At 33.2% G+C, this 22,385-nt stretch overlaps 2 long non-coding RNA genes and 1 pseudogene across 2 annotated transcripts; 1 reads left to right on the top strand and 2 right to left on the bottom strand.

Moving 5' to 3' along the window:
- Window positions 1–1,398: 1,398 nt before the first annotated feature.
- On the bottom strand, window positions 1,399–9,144 carry LOC143046816 (uncharacterized; annotated as a pseudogene).
- Window positions 9,145–15,698: 6,554 nt separating this feature from the next.
- On the top strand, window positions 15,699–19,935 carry LOC143046989 (uncharacterized). The gene is made up of 2 exons (XR_012969347.1): window positions 15,699–15,966; window positions 19,735–19,935. It is a non-coding gene; the product is annotated as an uncharacterized LOC143046989 (long non-coding RNA).
- On the bottom strand, window positions 19,894–21,140 carry LOC143046990 (uncharacterized). The gene is made up of 2 exons (XR_012969348.1): window positions 20,788–21,140; window positions 19,894–20,090 (listed from the first exon to the last, which is right to left on the bottom strand). It is a non-coding gene; the product is annotated as an uncharacterized LOC143046990 (long non-coding RNA).
- Between the last annotated feature and the right edge of the window lie 1,245 nt (window positions 21,141–22,385).

Raw genomic sequence — 22,385 nt, 5'->3', positions numbered from 1 at the left:
ATGAGCATCACCACACAAGTTGGAGACTGTTCTTAGTGGGAGAACGGTAAAAGATGCCTTGAAATGAAATTTAGCTCAAGTTCAAGATAGGTGATACTCTTATATAGCAAAATTTAATCACTTGAAAGCATTTTCGCAAATATTAGCATTGATTTCATTACATTAAAAATGCTTTTAACCCAAGTCTAATAGTAAAAATATGTACATTCAGCTACATACTATATATATAGCTAGTACCTCGGACAGTTTTGATAAGTACATTTTTTTTTAAACAATGGACTTGTGTACTCCCGCAATACTTGTGACACACTTAACTACTTTCTTTCTTTATATATATATATATGATTTATACATGTTATATTCTTATCAAAGCATGTGGCTGCGATATTTCTCGAGATTTCACAAAGTTGCTTATCTCTAGTATTATATGTCTCTGGTTGAAGTACTTTTTAATTTGGCAAATTGTAAGACCAATGACTTAATATTCAGGACACAATGATTTTCAGTTCAAACAAAAACATTTAAATATTTAAAGCATTATCGAAGAATTTCATTTAGCTGAACCATGTAGCCAACCTTTATATATAAAAAATAAAGATAAAACAGGGAATGGGAATAATTCGATATAAAACATCAAACAGCACCAACACCACCAATCAAGCCATCAAAATAGAGACATACAGCGACAACACAAAAAGGAAAATATACAGAAGGAAGAGAGAATTCCCGACTTGATACAGGCACTCTGGCAAAACTTGGCAGAGTGGTGGGGTTGAACCATGTTTATGGGTACACTAACCTTGCCCCTCAATCTACTCGACTTCCTATCAAGAATCGAAAGACGTGCAGCAAAAAGACTTGCACAATTCAATTGCCAACTCAGCGTCCTTATAAGTTAGAAAAATTGGTTATAATGTTTTTTACTTTTCTACATTGGCTAGAGGTATAGGGGGAGGGTTGAGATCTCACAAACATGTTTAACCCCGCCGCATTTTTGCGCCTGTCCCAAGTCAGGAGCCTCTGGCCTTTGTTAGTCTTGTTTTATTTTATTTTAGTTTCTTGTGTACAATTTGGAAATTAGTATGGCGTTCATTATCACTGAACTAGTATATATTTGTTTAGGGGCCAGCTGAAGGACGCCTTCGGGTGTGGGAATTTCTCGCTACATTGAAGACCTGTTGGTGACCTTCTGCTGTTGTTTTTTTTTCTATTGTCGGGTTGTTGTCTCTGACATATTCCCCATTTCCATTCTCAATTTTATAATAAATACTAAAATAGTTAGAGGATCTACAGATCTGTACGTTGTTCGTGTACTACCTCTACACAAAATGATACAGTTATATATATAACCAATATACCACTTTAAAGCTTCAAGTTGTTGAAAGTCATGGGGTTTTATAAGATTAAGTATATAAAGAAGTTATTCAGTTATCCATTTACGTTCAAGATATGAAGGCAATTTAGTAAATTACAAATAAGTTTTAATAACCAGTTTAGTTATTTCTTTCAATGACTTCCAAACATTCAAGATAATAATCTATTCCAAAGTTAGTATTGCTTCTTATCAATTGTTGAGTTAAATCCAGCCTGCATTGATCACTTATCATGTGTGCAAGGGGTCCAAATATTGGTCTCTCGCCCTCTTCTACATCATTTTGATCCACATAGCCTTCAATTCCATAGTCTTGCAAATTTGCTTCTCCTTCGGTAATTCCTACGGCATTTTGAAGTTGACCTGAAGTCCACAAGCTCAATGGAGATGAATTAACAGTGCGTAGTCTATGACCAGCCCATGCCTCTGCCCAAAATTGCAGCTTCCTGTTTATTTCGTCCATGAAAACAAAGTGGAGAGCAGCTAAGTTTGTCAGTTTTAGTGGGTCTAGATAACCTTCATCTTCCATGAAATAAAATAAGTTGTAAAAGTAACTAAGCACACCTTCATACACATCTCTCCATAGTCTTTCAATCCGTTGATTATGAGTGCTTTTTCCCGTTACCATACTGTTTGGGCCTTTTGAATCAACATGTAGTTTGCCACAGAAACATTTTCCAATCCTTTGTCAGACCTAACTTTATTGGGTATCCCATACTTTGCAACACCGGAGAAGAAACAATCCAAAACTGTTCTTGATGTGTTGTTGTCGGTACATTTTAAAAATGTTATCAATCGACTAAACCCGTCAATGCCATCTACAATTAAAAATCTCCACCGGACAAGTTTATGGTTTGTATCTATGTGCCAGAGGTGATATGGACCCATTACATTGTAAACACGTCTATGAAGCCTACCCGTACGTCTCGCCTGTACACCGGCGGTATCTAATCGATGCATGCACTCCCTCAGTCTCCATCTCTGTACTCTTATGCCTTTTAATAGAAGCATCTGTTGCAATAGTGTTTCGCCACACAATGGAAACTCTTTTATTATTTGTCCAAGTGTCAAGTCTAAATCACTGTCATCAATTTGTGTAAAATTCATTTTGCTTAATCCGACATTCTTCGGTAAATGGTGCTTTCAGACACAGACAACAATTTAGAAATGTCGGATATTTTAAATCCATTTTCCAGAACACTTTTAAGAACAGACTTTGGAATATCAAATTTCGGAGGGCCGCATTCAGAGTTTATTTTATTAGGGGCGGACGTTCCATATTTTACACATTCAGTTCTTAACTTCATCATATCTGCCCTACTAGATACACCTAATATTTCCATTTCATGTGTCGAAAGCCTACATACAATGTCTGGAGTGATTTTCTCTCTCTCAAAGTTTGGAAATGCTTGCTGCAAGTTTAATTTCTGTCAAACATTTAAAATTTTAGTATTCACAGCCATGGCCGCCATGTTGGTTCGGTGATATTCAAATACACGCCACGCTTCCGGTTAATCACGGGAACCACCATCGTATAATAGAAAAGCACCATCGTATAATAAAAAAGCACCTTATAATAAAAAAATCACCTTATAATAGAAAACCACCATCTTATAATAGAAAAGCACCATCTTATAATAGAAAACAACCATCTTATAATAGAAAAGCACCTTCGTATAATAGAAAACCACCATCTTATAATAGAAAAGCACCATCTTATAATAGAAAAACACCTTCGTATAATAGAAAACCACCATCTTATAATAGAAAACCACCATCTTATATTAGAAAAGCACCATCTTATAATAGAAAAGCACCTTCGTATAATAGAAAACAACCATCTTATAATAGAAAACCACCATCTTATAATAGAAAACCACCATGTTATAATAAAAAAGCAATAAAAAAGACACATAAGACAGCTATGGCGTTCCATACTAAGATATAAAAAACAAATTTGAAGGGTTTTGAAGCCACTGAAGGTCCCAGAAGCTATAGAACAAATGATACAGAGTCATGCTTTCTGGGTGTTCCGAAGACCCTTTCTTAATCTGAAAATGCAAGTTCTGTTTTAATAATTTTTTGACAATATTTTGGTCTCAAAGCAAAATGTATAAATTCAGTGTAAGACTTCTAGGGACAACATCAAAAGACCAATGTGCATGATAAAGCAAAAATGGAATTCACATAGTTAAGTCTGAGGCTGCTTTGTTTTTTTTAAACTCATGATCAAGTCATAACAAAATTACAATATCACAAAAGGAATGCAACACTAACAGAATACAGAAAGTAATCAATGAACAAAAGACAAATAAATAAGAAACATTGATCCCGAAAAACCAGGGCTACGTCTGAGGAAAAACAAAACTTGCTTCTTGCAAGGTACTCGCCGTAAACATCGTAATTTGATATGGAGACGAGCATTTAGTTTTGAAATTTCCTACAGAAGGCATTTGCTTTAATGTAGATACGGCCCTGCATGTTAAAATAAAAGTGAGGTAAGGTTTCCTGAGACAATATACCTAAAGTTAAATGAACAACTTTTCAGACATTTCAAGTATATTTCAATAATATTTATAATTTTATTATTAAAAAAATTGGGAAGTGTTTTCCGATATTTTTTTGGGAAAAAGATGAATTTATGAAGAATCTGGTGCCATCTCATACTTTCGATTAGAGGTGCTGAGTTATTTATTTTCAATACATTGGAAGTCAAGTAATTTATTTTCAAACTATCACAGAACAAACCATTTATTTTTGTAATTATCAAGGCTGAGTTATTTATTTTCAAAATCCTCCTCCCCCCAGAATATCAAATGGTCGTCCCCTAATGCGATTATGATTTTTTTTTATTTGACCAAACCGGGTTATGCATTGTGAAATCTATAACAAAACCGGGTGGTAAACAGTGACAAAACCGGCCAGTTCCATTTTGACATGACCAATTTCTTTCGTTCTATACTCAGAAATACAAGTATTGAGATTTTCATAATGACAAGATTTTCAAGTTCCGTGTTAGTATCTATCTTCCCGTACCTTTCTTTCGGTACAATGTGAACAATTTAACGAGAAATTAAACAATTTCGAGGCAAGGTTCACTCAATTCATCATATTGACGTGCATTTTTACTTATTTCTCCGTTAATATAGAACGGTTGTAGAAAATAGTTGTATATGTATATATATTCTTCGATATCATAAAAAATAATAAATAAGGAGAAAACTATCTTTCATCTGTCTATTGATGTTCCGTCATTGTGCCGGATGTTAGATACCATCAAGTCCGAACAGTTTTTGCCGGTGTGGTTTAGACACAATGTAGTAATTGAAGATAAGCATATGCAGTGTGATTGCCAATGAGTTGACCCTCCACCAGACGTAGAATTTAGCAAAAAATACGTTACAGTTCAGCTTTCAACAATGTCCATACTGTATAACAAGCTATAAAGTTAAACTGTTACGCCTGATTTATCTACAAAGATATCAACGAAAAACAAACAAAACAGAAACAAACGGCAACCACTGAAATACAAAAACGATTCGTGTATCTAAAACTAAGCTACGTATACGTAGCAGTTGGATTTTGCAAAGCCCCAGTCACACTGACACGTTTCAAGAGCTACGTTTTACTACGTGTTGAAAGCGTAGCGAAACGGGGATATACTTAACGAAGCGTTTCGAAACGTAATGATCCTTTGTTTAAAACGGGACCTGTTTTGAAAATTCAACAACAAAAGTAGCGAAAATTGAAACAAAATAGAAACCTAGTAAATGCGTATCAAAGCCTAGCGGAACGTAACAAATCGTGCTTACTACGTATCGAAACGTATCAATGCGTGGTGGAAACATGGGTCTACACGTACTAATACGTAGCAAAATGTGATAAAAACGTAGCACAAACCTAGTAAACGCGAGCTTTCAAAATATCGGGACATTATTTATTCAAAACGTAGTTGAAACGTAGCATTTCAAAATGGATTTAAACGTGACAGTGTGACTGGGGCTTAATATTACACTACGTATCGAGTAGAAGTGCGCCGTTACTTTTATCATTTAAAACTACAACCCTTTTAAAATTTAATGGTCGCCAACACAAATAAGGAAACCTATGGAAAAATCCGTGACAATTGATAGTCTGTTAACGTCTGTTCAAAAACCTTTAGGAATTCATCATATCAGAATTAAATTATACTCCATTCCATTGTCAAAACTTTCTTTACTATTTCAAGAAGCCCAAAACACTTCCGTTACAGATTGTGTGGACGAGGCGCATTTTTGACGTATTGAATTTTAAACCTGATGCCTTTTGTTATCTATTATTCATGTGTTTCTTTGCCTAATACGTTCTCCTATTTATTTGTATTGTAGTCCTGTATTATTATGTTGTCATTTTAATGTTACATTTAACAACGCCATTTCTCCTATATTTGATTCTGAATTCACATTACTATAAGACGTGTCACGGTACTTTTCTATCCCAAATTCATGTTTTTTGGTTTTGATGTTATATTGGTTATTCTCATCGGATTTTGTCTAATACTTAGTCCGTTGCTGTGTGTGTTACATTTTAATGTTGTGTCGTTGTTCTCCTCTAATATTTAATGCGTTTCCCTCAGTTTTAGTTTGTTACCCCGATTTTGTTTTTTGTCCATAGATTTATGAGTTTTGAACAGCGGTATACTACTGTTGCCTTTATTTCTAAGATTTATTTTTAGAAAATCTTTGTGCATCAGTGATTTGGCAACGCTTCTATGTGTAGTAAGCTAATTCTACATTTGTATAGCAATATAAAGCATGTAATTTGCACGAAGTATAGACGAATATTAAATACACAGTTTCATTGTCTGACATTTAAAGATTGAATTTCCATAACAGCAGTATTGAATGAGAAAATTTTAAGAAAACATGAATGTTCAAATTACGTAGCAGTCTTTACAAAAAATTTCGTAAAATACCGTTACCTAGTTCAAATGGTGGTATGTAGTTGACTCCATAATATTAATCTGCACACGTAAATGTTTAACAGTCTGCATATTTGTTGAGTTCGATTTACTGTATATACTGTATTCTTTCATCATGTATACTTTAAATAAGATGAGTATGATTGCCAATGAGACAACTTTTCACCATAGAACAAATGATAAGAAATTAATAACTATAGGTCACCGTTCAACCATTAACAATAGGCAAACTCAATACCGCATAGTCAGCTATTAAAGTCCCCGAAATGACAAAAAATCGAACAAACAAACTAATGTAAGTGGGCGCCAAACCCTCCCCTTATCTTAGCACAGTGGTAAAACAGAACTATACAAAAACTGTACAAACCAATAAAACAAACAATGCCTATGATCAACAGCAACAAACAACAACCGCTCAATTGCAGGCTTCTGACTTGGGACATGTAGAGTGTCGCGGGGTTGTTTTTTACATGTACCCAACCCTCATACGTGGGACAGTGGTTTAACAGAACAACATAAGATCAAACTATAAAAATCAGTGAAAAGGCTCAACGCATCAAATGAATACAAATAGAAATCCATCTACCAAAAACTCATATGTATTGAATACAAAAGTCATGTATATTGTTATAATGTTTACATTCACACGAATGTATGTCACTAGCTTCGTCAAGTGTCAAAATGGAAGTTATCTGAAGTGTGATTTCAAAGGGAACGTCATATGTTGTGTTAGGTTAATATATGTACAAAGATCTTAAAATCACTTACATTCAAACAAACAAATGCCGTGTTCATATTTTATACTGAAAAGTAATATTTGTAATACATTCATAACAAATATTAGCTTTATTTAGATTATCTTAAAATGTAATGAATACAAAAGTCATGTCTTTTGCACCTTCATTTGTTGTTTTTGTTATAAAGTTTTGTTGCACGAAAGTATGTCACTGGCTTGGTCATCTGGAAGTCATCTGTAGTGTGATCTCAAAGGGAAAGGTATATGTTGTGTTATGTTAACTTGACCTATAATGGTTTACTTTTATAATTGTTATTTGGATGGAGAGTTGTCTCATTGGCACTCATACCACATCTTCATATATCTATTAACAAATTTTCAGCTTTATTTAGATTATTTTAAAATGTAATGAATACAAAAGTCATGTCTATTGCACCTTCATTAGTTGTTAATGTTATAATGTGTTGTTGCACGAAAGTATGTCACTGGTGTCGTCAAGTGCAAAGTGGAAGTCATCTGTAGGGTGTCTTCCTCCTATTCCCACTTTTCAAAAACCACTATTTCTTCTATTCCCACATGCATATAACAATAGGTATTACCTTAACCTTTCCCCCCTTAAATACATAGGCTATAATAAAACAAAACAATATATTCATATTGCCGATAACCTAGACAGTTGAAGGACACCGGATTTAAATAAGCATAAATACATAAATAAATCAATACAATTATAGATGATTACTGAATGCTGATATATGACATATATGTTGTATATTTAGTTAAATACCAAATAATAACAAAGGCTCTTTCATCGACGATCCCGTCGACCAGGAACAACCAACTAAAACAAGTTAACTTGGGTCAAACTACATTAAATACCAATTATGTAGTAGAAAAAAGTTCGAAACCTGCGTCCAAACCCTATGCTCGGAAGACCGTCTCCAGAGGTATACTTGGATAGTATAAAAAAAAACAAAAAAAAATGAATTATAATTATTCGTAACAAAACACCACTCACCATGAGCAGAATCAGAGAAACATGAATTAAACTTAGAATGTTACATATTTGAAATATGTAAAAATAAACTTGACACTACGACTGTTGGGTAGAAAGTGAAGGCTTTCAAAATATTTTCCCACACATGAAAATTTTCACGTGACTAAATTAGAAAATTCATACGCATCGTTAGTACAAATGTTTCACGCTATTCGTTGAAACGCGGGAAAATGTTAGTATTACCTTAACCTTGTCCCCCTTGAATACATAGGCTATAATAACACAAAACAATATATTCATATTGCCGATAACCCAGACACCTAGAAAACATACAAAGAAAGGGTTGAAATATGAGTAAAGAGTCTATAATCCAAGACTCTGAGATACAGAAAGTCTCTTTTCTAAAGTGTCAGCAATATAGCCGTCTTTGCTACTGTCAGACTTCCGCGCTTCATACAAAATGTACTTTGGTCAACGCTTTTACACCCCAATGAAGTTACAAAAAAAACCATTCAATTCTTAAGTAAAATAGGCCAATAAGGGGCAGAAGTCCACTCGGGAACGATCAGTGTTCCTTTAGCTTTATCTTGTTTTAACTTATTCAGAGTTTTAGTAATTAAGATAGGTGGCGGTACAAGCCAGTTTACATCATTACCCCAAAACTGAGTAAAAGCAGCTTCTGTCCCTGGACACCATACTTTTGAATTAAATCTCTCACACTGAGAGTTATAGTGTGTAGCAAATCTGTCTACCGTACAAATGTCTCATAAATTACACAAATAATGATAAATCGAGGATTCTATTCCCCAATCGTCATGATCCATGACTATGCTCAGATAATCTGCATCATTATTTTCAGTTCTTGGTATCCAATTAGGTGTTAAGTTATTTTTTTGAACTTCGCAAAAATCAATAATAGAGGTAGAAATTGATTGCAATTTCAATTTCTTGCTTCCTACTTACTCAATATGCTCAACATTCTTGTTATCGGAATTAATTCTAATTTGTTTGTTTTCAGTGACATTTTAAAATACCCTTCTTACACATTCCAATTCTCTCCATGTAGAACTTTCACCCATTTCCGATTTGGTCCAATTACCAAATGTTTCAAAATTCACAAAATGAGACTCAGCGAAAGGTTAATATAACCACCAAAGCCCAAATCTGAGACGTCACAAAAAATCTCACAGTCAAACAAAGTATTGACTGTTACCGTGCTTATCTTAGCACCTACTGTATTTATATTTCTACAGTGAAGATTCCAATACATTAATTCGCTTAAAGCTTTGTGCGCTATTCTAGCACAAGCTTGCCAACTTGCTTTAGACATAACACAATCATAAAGAAATCTAGTATGTCTACGTACTACATTGCCAAAAACGGCGTGCATGGAAATAAGCTGACCAACAATACTTGCTATAACTCTAGCTCTGAATAAAATCTTTCCATTAGTCACTTGAAACAAAACAAAATTCAAATATTTTTTTCCAATTTCTCTATCCTTTCTTCCTTGAATAAAGGCAACAGTAGTATACCGTTGTTCAAAACTCGTAAATCTATGGACAAAAAACAAAATCGGGGTAACAAACTAAAACTGAGGGAAACGCATTAAATATAAGAGGAGAACAACGACACAACATTAAAATGTAACACACACAGCAACGGACTAAGCATTAGACAAAATCCGATGAGAAAAACAAATATAAAAATCGAAACCAAATACATGAATTTGGGATAGAAAAGTACCGTGACACGTCTATAGTAATTTGAATAACAAATATGTTACCGTTTTTGGTGTCCCTTGTGAAACCGAGCTAATCTAGTTTTTGACAAGGAAACCAGTGCGATTTTTCAAGTGCTGGTAAAAATCCCAAATCTTCTAATTGAAGTTTAACTTGTTTACTACACTGTAAAGCAGTGGCAAAATCTTTATCGCCCGCAAGACCATCATCTAAAAACATTATAATTCTCTTGCCATGAAATCTGAAATCTTTAACCACTTCTCGCAAAAACTTTTGAAAAGATATGACTATGCGCACAGTATTGGTGCTACGTTTGTAACGTCAGAAAACGTTCATCGACGTAACGTTGAGAAAACGTTATTGAAGCCTGTGTCAACGTTTGCATCTAAATCTTTTTTAAGTTTTTTTTCTTTTGTGTCTACTGCAAGTCAATAAAAGTTGCAGTTGACAAATTATAGATTTTGTATGTACGTGTTATTGTTAAAGTATATTAATTGTTGAAGGTTTGAAGTTTAATAAATATTTGAATGATTGAAAGGATAATTTCCATAATGGCGAAACACAGAAACATCATTTATAAATACATTTTATTCGTGGTCTAAGCACCGCAGAATTCGGCCATGCAGAGACTCATTTAAATTGATCAGACCAGTATCATCAATATCAACCTCTGAACAAATGTATATAACTGAAAGTGCGGGAACGATTGCTGGAATTCGTTTTAATAACTCAAATTTGAATGGGTTATTATCAATAGTGTTAAAGTAGTAACCATGTATAACTTTATTTCCCTGATGATCCGAGGCACCCCTTTGTCGGTAGCTGTTTTTCTTAAAATTATTGGGTCTTTGCTTGCTCTTAAAATATAATATGGACAATCAGTATCATCAGCCTTAACTGCAAAAATTGTTCCATTTGAAACAAAGTCACAAATGTTAGTCTCGTCATCAACCCCTTCGTCGTTATCGGAATCGGCATCAGAGTCATTATGTTCCGATTCTTTCACCATTTTTGTTTTATTATATGTTCCCAATTATGCATCGTTCATACAGGTGCTATAATTTCCAACAATACAACTTTGACAAGAATAACAAGATAATTTTCTTACAAAAATCTCTCCGTCATCGAATGATCGAACTTGGTGAATTTTTTGGTTTTCTTTAACGGGAAGAAAGTTCCGATCCCGATCTCGATTAACGGAGTCTACATATCGAAAAATTCGTCGAGAACATTTAGAAGAGTCTGCCGTGGTGGACAAATTACTCTGCGCGTAATCAAATAGGTCGCTTGAACTTTGTACCACATGTGTACCACGAATAACTGTTAGATCAGCTTGTTTCTTTATAAACCTGCCTGCTGCATCTTGTGGACCACGCGCATGAGATGTTTCGAAATAGTTTCGAAGAATTTTTGCATATCCAAAATCGGAGCAGGAATAACTTACATCTCCCATACACTGTCGACTTTTATATTGTGAGCTACACCCGTCAGTAAACTCATGCATTACCGATATTTCACAGTTAATAGATTTCAAATATTCCGAGACCAAGTTTTGCACACAATGTGTATAATGATGATCATGTTTTTGGTCTGGGTTTATCACAAAAAATGTTCAGTGACAATATTTGGTTCTTCCGCGGTGCTATCTTTTCCGTCATATTCGAGAACTGAATGTCTATGTAATATTGTAACATGTAGTGAAACCTCTAATTTCTGAAAATAAGAGGATTGAATTTCATTCTGTTCAGAACACGTATAATTCTCAGAAAAATCGTGAACTGTCACACAATGACATTTCGAAAGATTTTCAACCGATGATTTCATTTGCTTAGATTGCCAGTATGCACGGAATTGATGTGCAGGAAATGTCTCTAAAAGTTTTTTTAAGTATTGAAACATTTTTGCAGGGGAAGAACTTTTTCTCACAAGAACCAATTTCCTTATCATTTTATCACCTTTAACTTTAACATTTTTGTATTCGCATCGTTCCCAAGAAATTTGGACATCACTTTCATCTAATTTTCCTGGCAACATTGAAAATTTACAGACGCCACATTCAGAGCACAGCCTATCTAAGCACGATATCTTATGTTGATGTGTATTTGATGAACCAGTACATAAAGTATCATCTACAAGCTCACTCAAAGATTAATACAATTTTACCTCACTGCTTCCTTCCCTGGACAATCATCTTTTACGAAATTGCATACATGATTTAAAAAGCGACCTCATCTCAACATGCTGTCGACAACAGCATGTAACTTTGTCCTTAAACTGTGCTGTTCTTACAAAATACGGCTTGCATTTTTCAAACGCCCTATGTCCCATCTTTTCATAAGGATATTCATTCTTGAACTGAAGAAATACTTCGGTCTATTTTTTTTTCTAAAATATAACACGAATGAGAGGAATATACATTGGGCTAATTCTTACTCGTTTGATGTCATTTTTGTTATTTGTTGGTCTGCTGACATTTGATTGAAGCCAGAAATCATGAACAATTTTTTTGGTTCGTTCTGTCAGGGCATCGGATCTGGTTTTCCGAGTCGTGAAAAGAAATGACGAGTGTTCTGAATGCAAGACTTTGGTTCTATTTTTTTCCCTTTCTCTAAAGTTCTACTATTTACGCCTAATATATTTGCCAAACTTCTCGTTGCTCTCTTTCTATCGGATATATTTTCACCGCTAACAGACGAAGTTAGAATATTTAATGCAGCTTTAGCTTCTCCATTTCTCTTGTGTTTTACCGACGTAATTACATCTTGTATATTACGAATCGCCATTTTTTCTACGCTTTCTTCAAACGAATCATGGAATTTTTTTTAACTCCTGGTGATTTTAAAATTCGATTACAGTCAACGTATGCAGAAAGTACAGCCGCTCGTTTATTTGGAGTTATTGGAAGTGCTTGTTTCAATTTTTTGATTGACCTGAGAAAAAAAAGAAGACAGGTCATTTCATTTGAATAAACCCATGATGATTTTTACGAGACATTTACGAAGCTTTTTTGTATTTATAATCATAGAATGCATTGGGGGGGGGGGGGGGGGGGGTTCTGATTTAAATTAATGTAGCCTGTACCGCTGTCGTAAGTTTGACTTCCGCTTAAATATGTTACAAAAAAGGAATGCTCGGTTTGTATGTGATCAGGATTATCCTTATATATAACCTGCAAAATCGAATCCTTGTGTCTATTGATAACAAAACTCTTCCCATGAAAAGGGGAGCTATTTCTTCCCTTGTCTTAATCCACATTCATGTGTATTTGGACTAGTTAATGCTTCTAGTTTCGATATACTTATTTTTTATACAAAAAACTATTTAAAGTTACTTTATTTTTATTGTTTTTTTTTATTTCAAGAAATGGCATACTGTCAGATCCCCTTTATTGTTCGGGTTTGGTTTAAGATAGATTTCATCCATTTATTTGGTACATGTAGTTATTTTTATTTCATAAATCCCAATTCAAATAAATGCGGTAATAGATGTCTAAGTCCCACAGTACACGGGTAAAAGAATGAGTCTTAAGATTTTGAATATTTAATTGTTTAATTGTTAACAATTTGTTTTATGTCATTCTATTTTATTTTCAATTTTTTTATTTCGCTTTATCCACTCTGTTAGAAAATGGGATTCCCTCGTCACTCTTTGGTGTACTTGTTAAATCAGCACGTATTCTTTTTCTGTAATTATTCATGTAATTCCTTCTGTTCTCCTTCTTGTTATCTTTTTGCAGGTTTTGCTGTTTTCTTCTTTCATTATAAAGTCTTTGTTTAATTGCGCTCTTTGTTTCACTTAGTCGTTTAGTCTTTAATAATTTATTTTTTGTAACGGTTTTTTATGTAGCATCCCGCTTTTTGTTCCCTTCTTCTTTTTTCCTTTCTTTCTTTATTTAATCTTATTCTTTCAGTGGTGGTTAAATTTGTTTTGGCCTACAAGAACGTAGTTTAATATGCATAAAAAATTAAAATAACAAAATAAACGTTACGTTGAAAATCACGGAAAACCATTACAAGATTGCACGGTAACAAATCAGACTAGACATTTCGATTTTCTTATTATTTTTTTGTCTTTCATTATTTATTCAAAATTCCTTTTATATGAGAAAGACTTTTAAAAACACATTACGAAAACAATACATAAATTAAAGAATAAGATACACAATTGATTTATATTTACGTTCGAATGTACAACATCTGTACGAAAACGTACATAATTTGTGCATTTAGCACACGGTAACAAAATGGACTAGACAAGCAAAAAGTTCGATTAGAAAATTCCACTTCCAAACCATATTTTTGTACTATTTGTTAACGGTATTAAAGATCATTAAAAGCACATTAAGAATATATGTTTTTTTTTTCGTTTATATATTATTGCATTCTATAAAATTTCTTTCCGTAGAACCCATTGTAATTTTTTTCCCTATTTCATATGTCTTGATACATCATCTTTTGAACATTTCAATGCATCTTCTAACTCACATATTTGAAAAAATGACCAAAACGTCGGATGACGTCATAGCGAATTGTGCTAAAAGCATTTCCCGCTAATTTGCGTGCAAAAATAAGATTTTCTGATTCAAATTACTAAAAAAACTCGATTTCCATGTTACAAGTTATGCTCATATTTTTTGACGTTTTTTCCTTTTAGGGTTATTTGATTTAATTTTATGTTATAATTTTATTATTTCAAAGATATTACTATAAAACTATAGTAGACACTACATATCATACCAGTTTTCATTCATTCTAAAAGACATGCTCAAATTAGGAAGAAAAAACGCGGAACTAGTAGGGTTCACCAATACTGTGCGTAACGTCTATAGCCTGCGGTTGAAATTCCGAAGGGTAAAACAGCAAACACAAAATATTTTACTGTATTATCAAAAAGCCATGAAAACCCTAAATACTGTTGATGTTCTTTAAATATCTCAAGATGATGATATGCCGATTTTAAATCATAACTAAATATGAAATCATTTTCATTGAACAATTCTCTAGCGACTTTACAATCTTCGTATTTAAACCTGTATTTAAATAAGTGTGGGTTTATGTGACGACAGTCAAGGACGAGTCTGTGTTTACTCGATTTGTTGAAAGCTACCGTAAGTGGGTTAACGACTAACGGTATAGTGCTTACTTCTTTAATACAACCTTTTTTCAAAAGGTTTAAAATTTCTGATGAAACAAAATATTTGTTGTTATTTTTAATATGTATACGATCAGGTTCTGTTTTAAACGGTATTTTGTAACCGTTCTCGATTATGTCGAAAATGTATTGATTATCAGTTATCAATTTCCATTTATCTAACCTGATCATTAATCCACCTACAGGTGTGCCAGGTAAGTATAAAACAGTATCAGATGACAACTGTTCAGTCGTTACATTCTTGTTTTGTAAATCGTATTTTCTCGTTATTGAGACAGAAGATGAAATAGTAAATTTATGTTCAAAACTAACATTATTTATCTTTGATTCAGATGATAACAAATCGTTATTTAAAGGTGAAATGCAAAGGTAGAAAAAAAAATTGAGGAAAAGGTGTAAATCGCAAGAATTTATGTTTAAAATGTTGAAATTTATATTTATACAATAATTCCAAACCTCGTTGGTACTAAAAATAACAGGTAAATATTGGTGTCGAAAAATACGGGAAATACCAACCTTGTTTATCTCCCTTTATTTCCTTCTCGCTGTGACGTCATATGAGTCCTTTGTTACATTGGTATCGAATACATGTGTTAGAACGTAAAATTGTAAACAACGTTAACCGGCTATGGTGTTTTGTGTTGCATACAACTGTAATACTGGATCAGGTCAGGGATTATGTTTGTTTACATTTCCGAAAGACCAACAAAGACGAAAGATTTGGACACGAAAGGTGAAGAAGCTTGCAAAACTAAATTTCGTTCAACGCCAACGGAGCATTCCAGATTATGACCCCAAACACTTTGATTTTTATCAATTTGTTATTGATGCAAGGATTGCCTCGTTCATGACATTCACACCAAATCAGAATAAGACTGAAAGCAAATGTTATGACTTTATTTAATTATGACAAGAGGGCAGGAACAGACTTCTGCCATTCCTGCAGGGAGCCAGCCCAAGTATGCATCTAGAACATAGCCATAGGAAAATGACGGAGATTTAATAGAGGTATATAAAATTAAAAAGTTATATTTCATTATTCGTAAGGCATATTTGGTTCTTAAATTAAGGCAGGGTAGACATCATTTGTGTTTATAATTTGGTTAGGATTTTTTTTATTGGAGCTCGATCTACATAGACTGGTTTAAACTATATTTTAACTTCGAGGCTGTAAAATGTTTAGAAGTCATACATGTAGTAGACCTGCATAAAATAAATGAACAAAAGTGTGTCACTTGTAGTTACATGTACGACAGACCAAATACATTTGAAATGTTTTCTAAGACTGATAACAAAATAGTGGTAGGTTTGAAAGTCAATCACTGATCTTTTTCTATAAAAGGTGGCGGGGAGCTTATATATACCAGGAAAACATAAAACCTTCAAAAAATAATTTGCTGATAGGTTGCTGTCTGATTTATGTATATATAGTATTAAAAAAAAAATTGTTTATAGGTTGTTGTCTCATTTATGTATATATATAGTATTGTATAAAATATGTAAGGGTTCGGCGGAACACAGTGTCTCGCCTACTTTTGCTGGTAATTGCAGGATCAACAAAAATGAGGGGAAAAAAATAATTAAAAAATCCACTTGATTCTATCTTTTTATTGTGAGCAGGCAGCTTCTGTCCAAGTTTGGTAAAAACCCAGGATAGTTAATGAATCTAATAAATATTTAAAAACTTGAACTGCAGACTTGGGCTGATATTGGTGTCTCGGGATGATACGACATATGACACGGATTTTGCCATGTATTATTCTCTATATAAAAAATAGGAAAGGTTCGCCACCTCTAAATAAAAATGTGATTTTATTGAATTTTACAAAACTATTTTTATTTCTAACATAGCTTCTACCATTTTATTTGTTTTGAGTATTTTCCGTGTTTCCCGTAAATGTTACCATAGAGCCAAGATTTTTGAGTACGATGATAATTTAGGGTATTTTAGATTTGTGACAGACAGATAAACTATGCAAACAAATGTTATTACTGAAATGAGATTTTTTTTAAAGATTTGGTTAAGCCTTCAAGGCTAAGGACACGCCAAATTTTTCATCAATTTCCATCAAGTTGTCCGTGTCTCCCGTAAATGTTACCACGTCCAAATTGAACGAATTTTGCATGGAACGTGAATGTAACGTTATAATATATAATTGTATTTCCCATTTACTGAAAGTGTAGCATGTTGTGTCTTTAGCATTTGACACGTTATGTGTGATGATATTATTTTGGGAGATATTTTGTTTGAATAATTATTTAAATCAACAAGAAAATTTGACTTCCATCAAAATTGTTAAGCCATTTGCTGATCGTAAAAGCGTCGGATAAATAAGTATCATACAAAAGATTAGGTATTTTTAATGCAAAAGAATTGCATTTTAAACCAAGTGACATAGAAATTAACAGCTGTAGGTCACCGTACGGCCTTCAACAATGAGCAAAGCCCATACCGCATAGACAGCTCTAAAAGCATGATTCAATCATGTTTTTCTTGATATGATCCAGCGATTTTCATGTGTTAATTTACATGTAAATTTATCAAAATATTACTTTAAATTTTTGGATGAATATATATGTAGCACAAGCTAAAACATGCCGAAGCTTTCGTTTTTTGGATTCTAGTAACATAGATGCGTCTGCTAGTACGATTGTATATATGTTGTATACACTAAAAGTAATTTCCACGCATCCGACAAACAGACGCATTTGAAATATTTCAAGGACTGTAGATGACATTTTAATTTTAAATAAAATCAACAATTCTAAACTGCCGTTTTCATTTTGAAGGATGAAACTAGAATTATAGATAAAGCAAACAGATGATAAATAGTAGCTGTTGCTGCGATTGACCTGAACAAGGATTATTTTCCATTAAAATCTTCTTGAAAGACACATATATAAGATGTTGATAATACGAATAAAAAGATTCTGAATTTATATTCGCGAACTGTAGTTAGAAAACTAGTTTAAGGTGGGTTAATAACATTTATACTCTTGAAGCACAAAAAGCTTTGGTACTGCATGGCTGTTTCCAATCGATATAAATGCCTAGTCCTAGATATTTGTGATTACGGAATTCTGAAAATCATAGAGCAACAATTGACATGCTTGGGCAGTGACAAATATTTGAAATATACACTTTCATTTTGTTAAGAATATGATGTCAAAAATATATACTAGTAATCAGTCATGTTAACATGGTTTTTTTTTTTAAATAAATAGTTAAACCTCAAAATGCAAGCCGTTTTATAAAAAGCTACAAAGCTTTGACGTTTGGTACAGAAGTAGGATGAAATAATTGAAAAACGACGTCAACTAACGTTACCATTACTAAACCGAACACTGTGCGTAACGTGGTTGTAATATTAACTGGCAGAAACACTTAGTCTATTTATAAGTAAAATACGGAAAAAATGTATTTTTATTAAACAAAATTTACTTCTATATTCTATGTACTATCTTATGATCATGAGCTGCTGTATCTTGATGCTTCTGTCCAAGTTTGGTAGAAATCCAGGCCAATTTAAGAAAGTTATTAATATTTTACATGTTTTAAAAACTTTAAGCACACAGTGAATATTTGTGGACGACGACAATGTCGCCGACAGAATTTAGAATCGCTATGTCTCGATTTTTCAACAAAAGTCGAAGGCTCGATTAAAATGATATACTATGTACTTCACCTACAGTGTACATGTTATACCACTGTCCCAGGTTATGGGATTTTTAATGGAGAGTCTTTAATAAGGCACTAATAACCCAAAAAAATATTATAATATTGAAGCTAACATGTTTAATCCCGCCACATTATTTATGTATGTGCCTGTCCCAAGTCAGGAGCCTGAAATTCAGTGGTTGTCGTTTGTTTATGTCATCACATTTTTTTTTATATTGTATACAACTCTCAAGTCAATTTACAGATTTTAAAAATGAGCCTAAGCCAACTCTGGATGGCAATCATTAAACAATGCCCCCCTCTCTTCATAAAAAGAATTAAGAAAGAAAAAGAAAAGATAATTGGATTCGGAGATATGAAAGACTTTTTTATTAGTTGTCATTATTTGCCAGTACATTCAGATCAGTAATTAGTCTTTTTGTGGTTGGGATATACAAGTACCCGGCTACGTCCTCTCTATGTCAGGAGCCTGAAATTCAGTGGAGTGTTGTTTGTTAATTTGTTACATATTTGTTTTTCGTTCATGTTTTGTACATAAATTAGCTATCAGTTTTCTCTTTTGAACTGTTTTACATTTGTCAATAGGACCTTCTATAGCTTAATATGCGGTATGGGCTTTGCTCATTGTTGAAGGCTGTACGATGACCTATAGTTGTTAATTTCTATGATATTTTGTCTTTTCTGGAGAGTTGTCTAATTGGAAATCATACCAGATCTTCTTTTTTTATATTCATTTCTGCTTCTCTTGTTTTTGTTCACATGTATATATAGCGCTATGACAGTAGTGGATGGGCATTATGTTTTCTAGTCAGTCACATTAATTTGAAACTGATTAATTATCACATATAGAAATAAGAAGATGAGATATGATTTCCAATGAGACATCTCTCTACTAGAGACTAAATGATGCAGAAAGTACATATTAATTATGGTGTTATCATTTATAAAAATCCATTAGGAGTCTGTCATCCAATGAAAGTTGTCCATAATTATTAACCATGCTGAAAGATTCAAGCTACATGTATGTTGTTCCAATGCAAATCAAATTGTTTTTTTCAATTGAACAAGACTAATTCTCTTTTTATTTATTTTTAAAGGTAATGTGCATAAACTTATGGAAGTATCCTTCATACAAAAGTGGCTTAGATATACATTTGTAGCAGCAGTTGATAAAAGACTGGCTGAGCCACCTCTGCTAGCAGATCAAGCAAACAGACAAGAAAAGGAGACCACTTATAAATAAATTAAACAATGAATGGATGTGATAAAATTTTATTATCAATACAGTTAATATAATTTGACTCTTTGTGTGGTCATTAGGGCTATTTAAAGTTTGTTAATTGTTCAGCTGGGAATTCTTTCCTTATTTTGCAAACAACACCTGATGGCAACACAACTCTTATGGTTCTCCTAGTACATGGTAAATCTTCTTTGTGAAAAATATCTGTTATTTCTGAAAACAAAAAAGTATTCAGTGAGAACTTATTTTAAAAATGAAATTTTACAAAGTGTCTTAGTTATTTTTGTTTGGTTGCTGTTCAATATATGTATATCCCACATCTTCTTATTCATACATATTTAGTAGTAAAAATCATATGGTTGTTTATCTACTCTTTTGAAACTTGATAAGGATTTAAAAATCAAGTTCAAAATCTTACTTTTATTATCAACTGTAATCTTATTATAGCTCTAGTAGGGAAGTAGTGGAATGGGTGTCAATGAGACAACAATACACAAGAGGCCAAATGGCACAGAAATTATATACAAAATTTTCATTTACTGGTGCTTCTGAAATAGCTGCTGGTATAAAAATCTATGAAAACTGAACATGAATTGCTTTGTATGCATCAGTCTCTGTGCCAGTCACAAATAAATGCAAGCGATATTCATTGTTTGTAATTTAATTTGTATGTTAAAAACCTAATCACAGAAAATTAATTAACTTCTTGTCTTTAAATATTAACTATACAACAGTTTGTCATTAGGAGACCAAGAAATGTGAACTTTCCAGAAAACTAGATTCCATACAGGGTAACTGACAGGTTTGTGTTGGCAAAATAAAAGAATATAGTCATTAAGTAGTACAAGTTAGTGTATAATGAGGGGTTACTTGATACTGGCATAATTAAGCAATGTGACAGTATACTTACTCATGAATCATATGATTTGGATCAAATGGATTATTTTCTTGAAGGTATTCACCCATGTATTCATAATACAACATGCACAAGAAAGTCTGGTTTGGGTTGGACAAAATCAATCAATCAAAAGGGATATAAGTATATCAACTCTGCAAGAGCTAAACCCAATTAACTTGGGCTTTTTCATGTTTATCATGTACAATGTATATGTGTCATTTGTATTACAAATGTAATACTATTACAAAGTGCAATTGATTACAAACAAAGCCATGACTTTCCTTAACAAGTTTTCTAAATACTTTGATATTTATGAGATGGAGTTTATAGAGAGAATCGCTCTGTTCAAGCAAATTAATAAGCATAAATGCAACAGTCTCTTACTGTAGCAAGTTTGCCATATGTTGATCAATCATCATGTATTGAATTTAAAAAAGGAGAGAAATATATTTTCTTAATTTATTCCATTCACATGTACAACTTAAACAGTTAAAATTTATTTAAACAAATCAAGTTCAATCAACATGATCAAACATGCACCCACCCTCCCCATATTTTGATATATATACAAGTACATCACACCAGAGACATACACAAATGTACATGTATGAAGATATTTCACCAACTCATGTATTAGAAGTACTGTAAATTTGCAAATTTGTTCAAAATTAGGACTGACTAGTGACTATAAATATAATTTATTCAGAGGTGTTCAATAATTCATGACAAAAATTGTCTACATGTACTTATATAATAAACATGTATAGTGCACACATGTAGATTCACTGTACATTACCACACACAATTGCTTTTGTTTATATTACCCACTATATTGTAATGCATACATTGTACATGTAATGTGATGTATATCATACAGAGAGGGAAGAATTGATAGTATCATTTGAAGACATTTCCATTTCAGGCCTTCTTTTTCAATCAAATCAAACACCCCCCCCCCCCCCCCCCATTTTTTCCTTTTTATCTAAACTTTAACTAAAGAGGGGTGGGCAGGAGTCTTTGATAATTTTCCTCTTCCCTAACCCATCCAATTCCATCTCCCTACTCCCCCTCAATTTCTCATGTTCCCTCTCAACCCCTCCCTCAACAGCTAAAGGTCGCAATGTACATGAACTGTGTATATCAACCTACTTATATCATTATTATGTGATTACAAAAATTTTGTTCGAGATGACTCTGACGTCCAACGGCTGTTTTGCCAGACAAACTGGGGTCGTGCCGAGGGCCCAAGCGTGTCTGACAAAACAGCCGTTGGATGTCAGAGTAATCTCGGAATCACAAAAAGTATGCCTAAATACATTATTTTACTATCTAATTTACGCATCATGAGATATTTTCAAGCCGGCAGGCTGTTAAAGATCTATTTCGTTTCCATCTTCACCATCGGATGTAGAAAATGTTGGCTTCTTTATCCAGTTACCGATTCGGCACCGGCAATCACAGGCACTTGTTCAGAGGAACAAGTGTCTGTGGCGGCAATCCTCTGACTTACAGGTTCATAGTGATTGATTCATACATGACATAGTTAGTTTAACCTTGGGAATGTCTATCTGTTCACGTTCATCGTCTGTGAATCGATAGTCCATAGTTGT

This window comes from Mytilus galloprovincialis, chromosome 9 (genome assembly GCF_965363235.1).
Source record: "Mytilus galloprovincialis chromosome 9, xbMytGall1.hap1.1, whole genome shotgun sequence".
In the NCBI taxonomy this organism is placed as follows: domain Eukaryota; kingdom Metazoa; phylum Mollusca; class Bivalvia; order Mytilida; family Mytilidae; genus Mytilus; species Mytilus galloprovincialis.
This window is presented reverse-complemented; position numbering and strand designations above follow the sequence as displayed.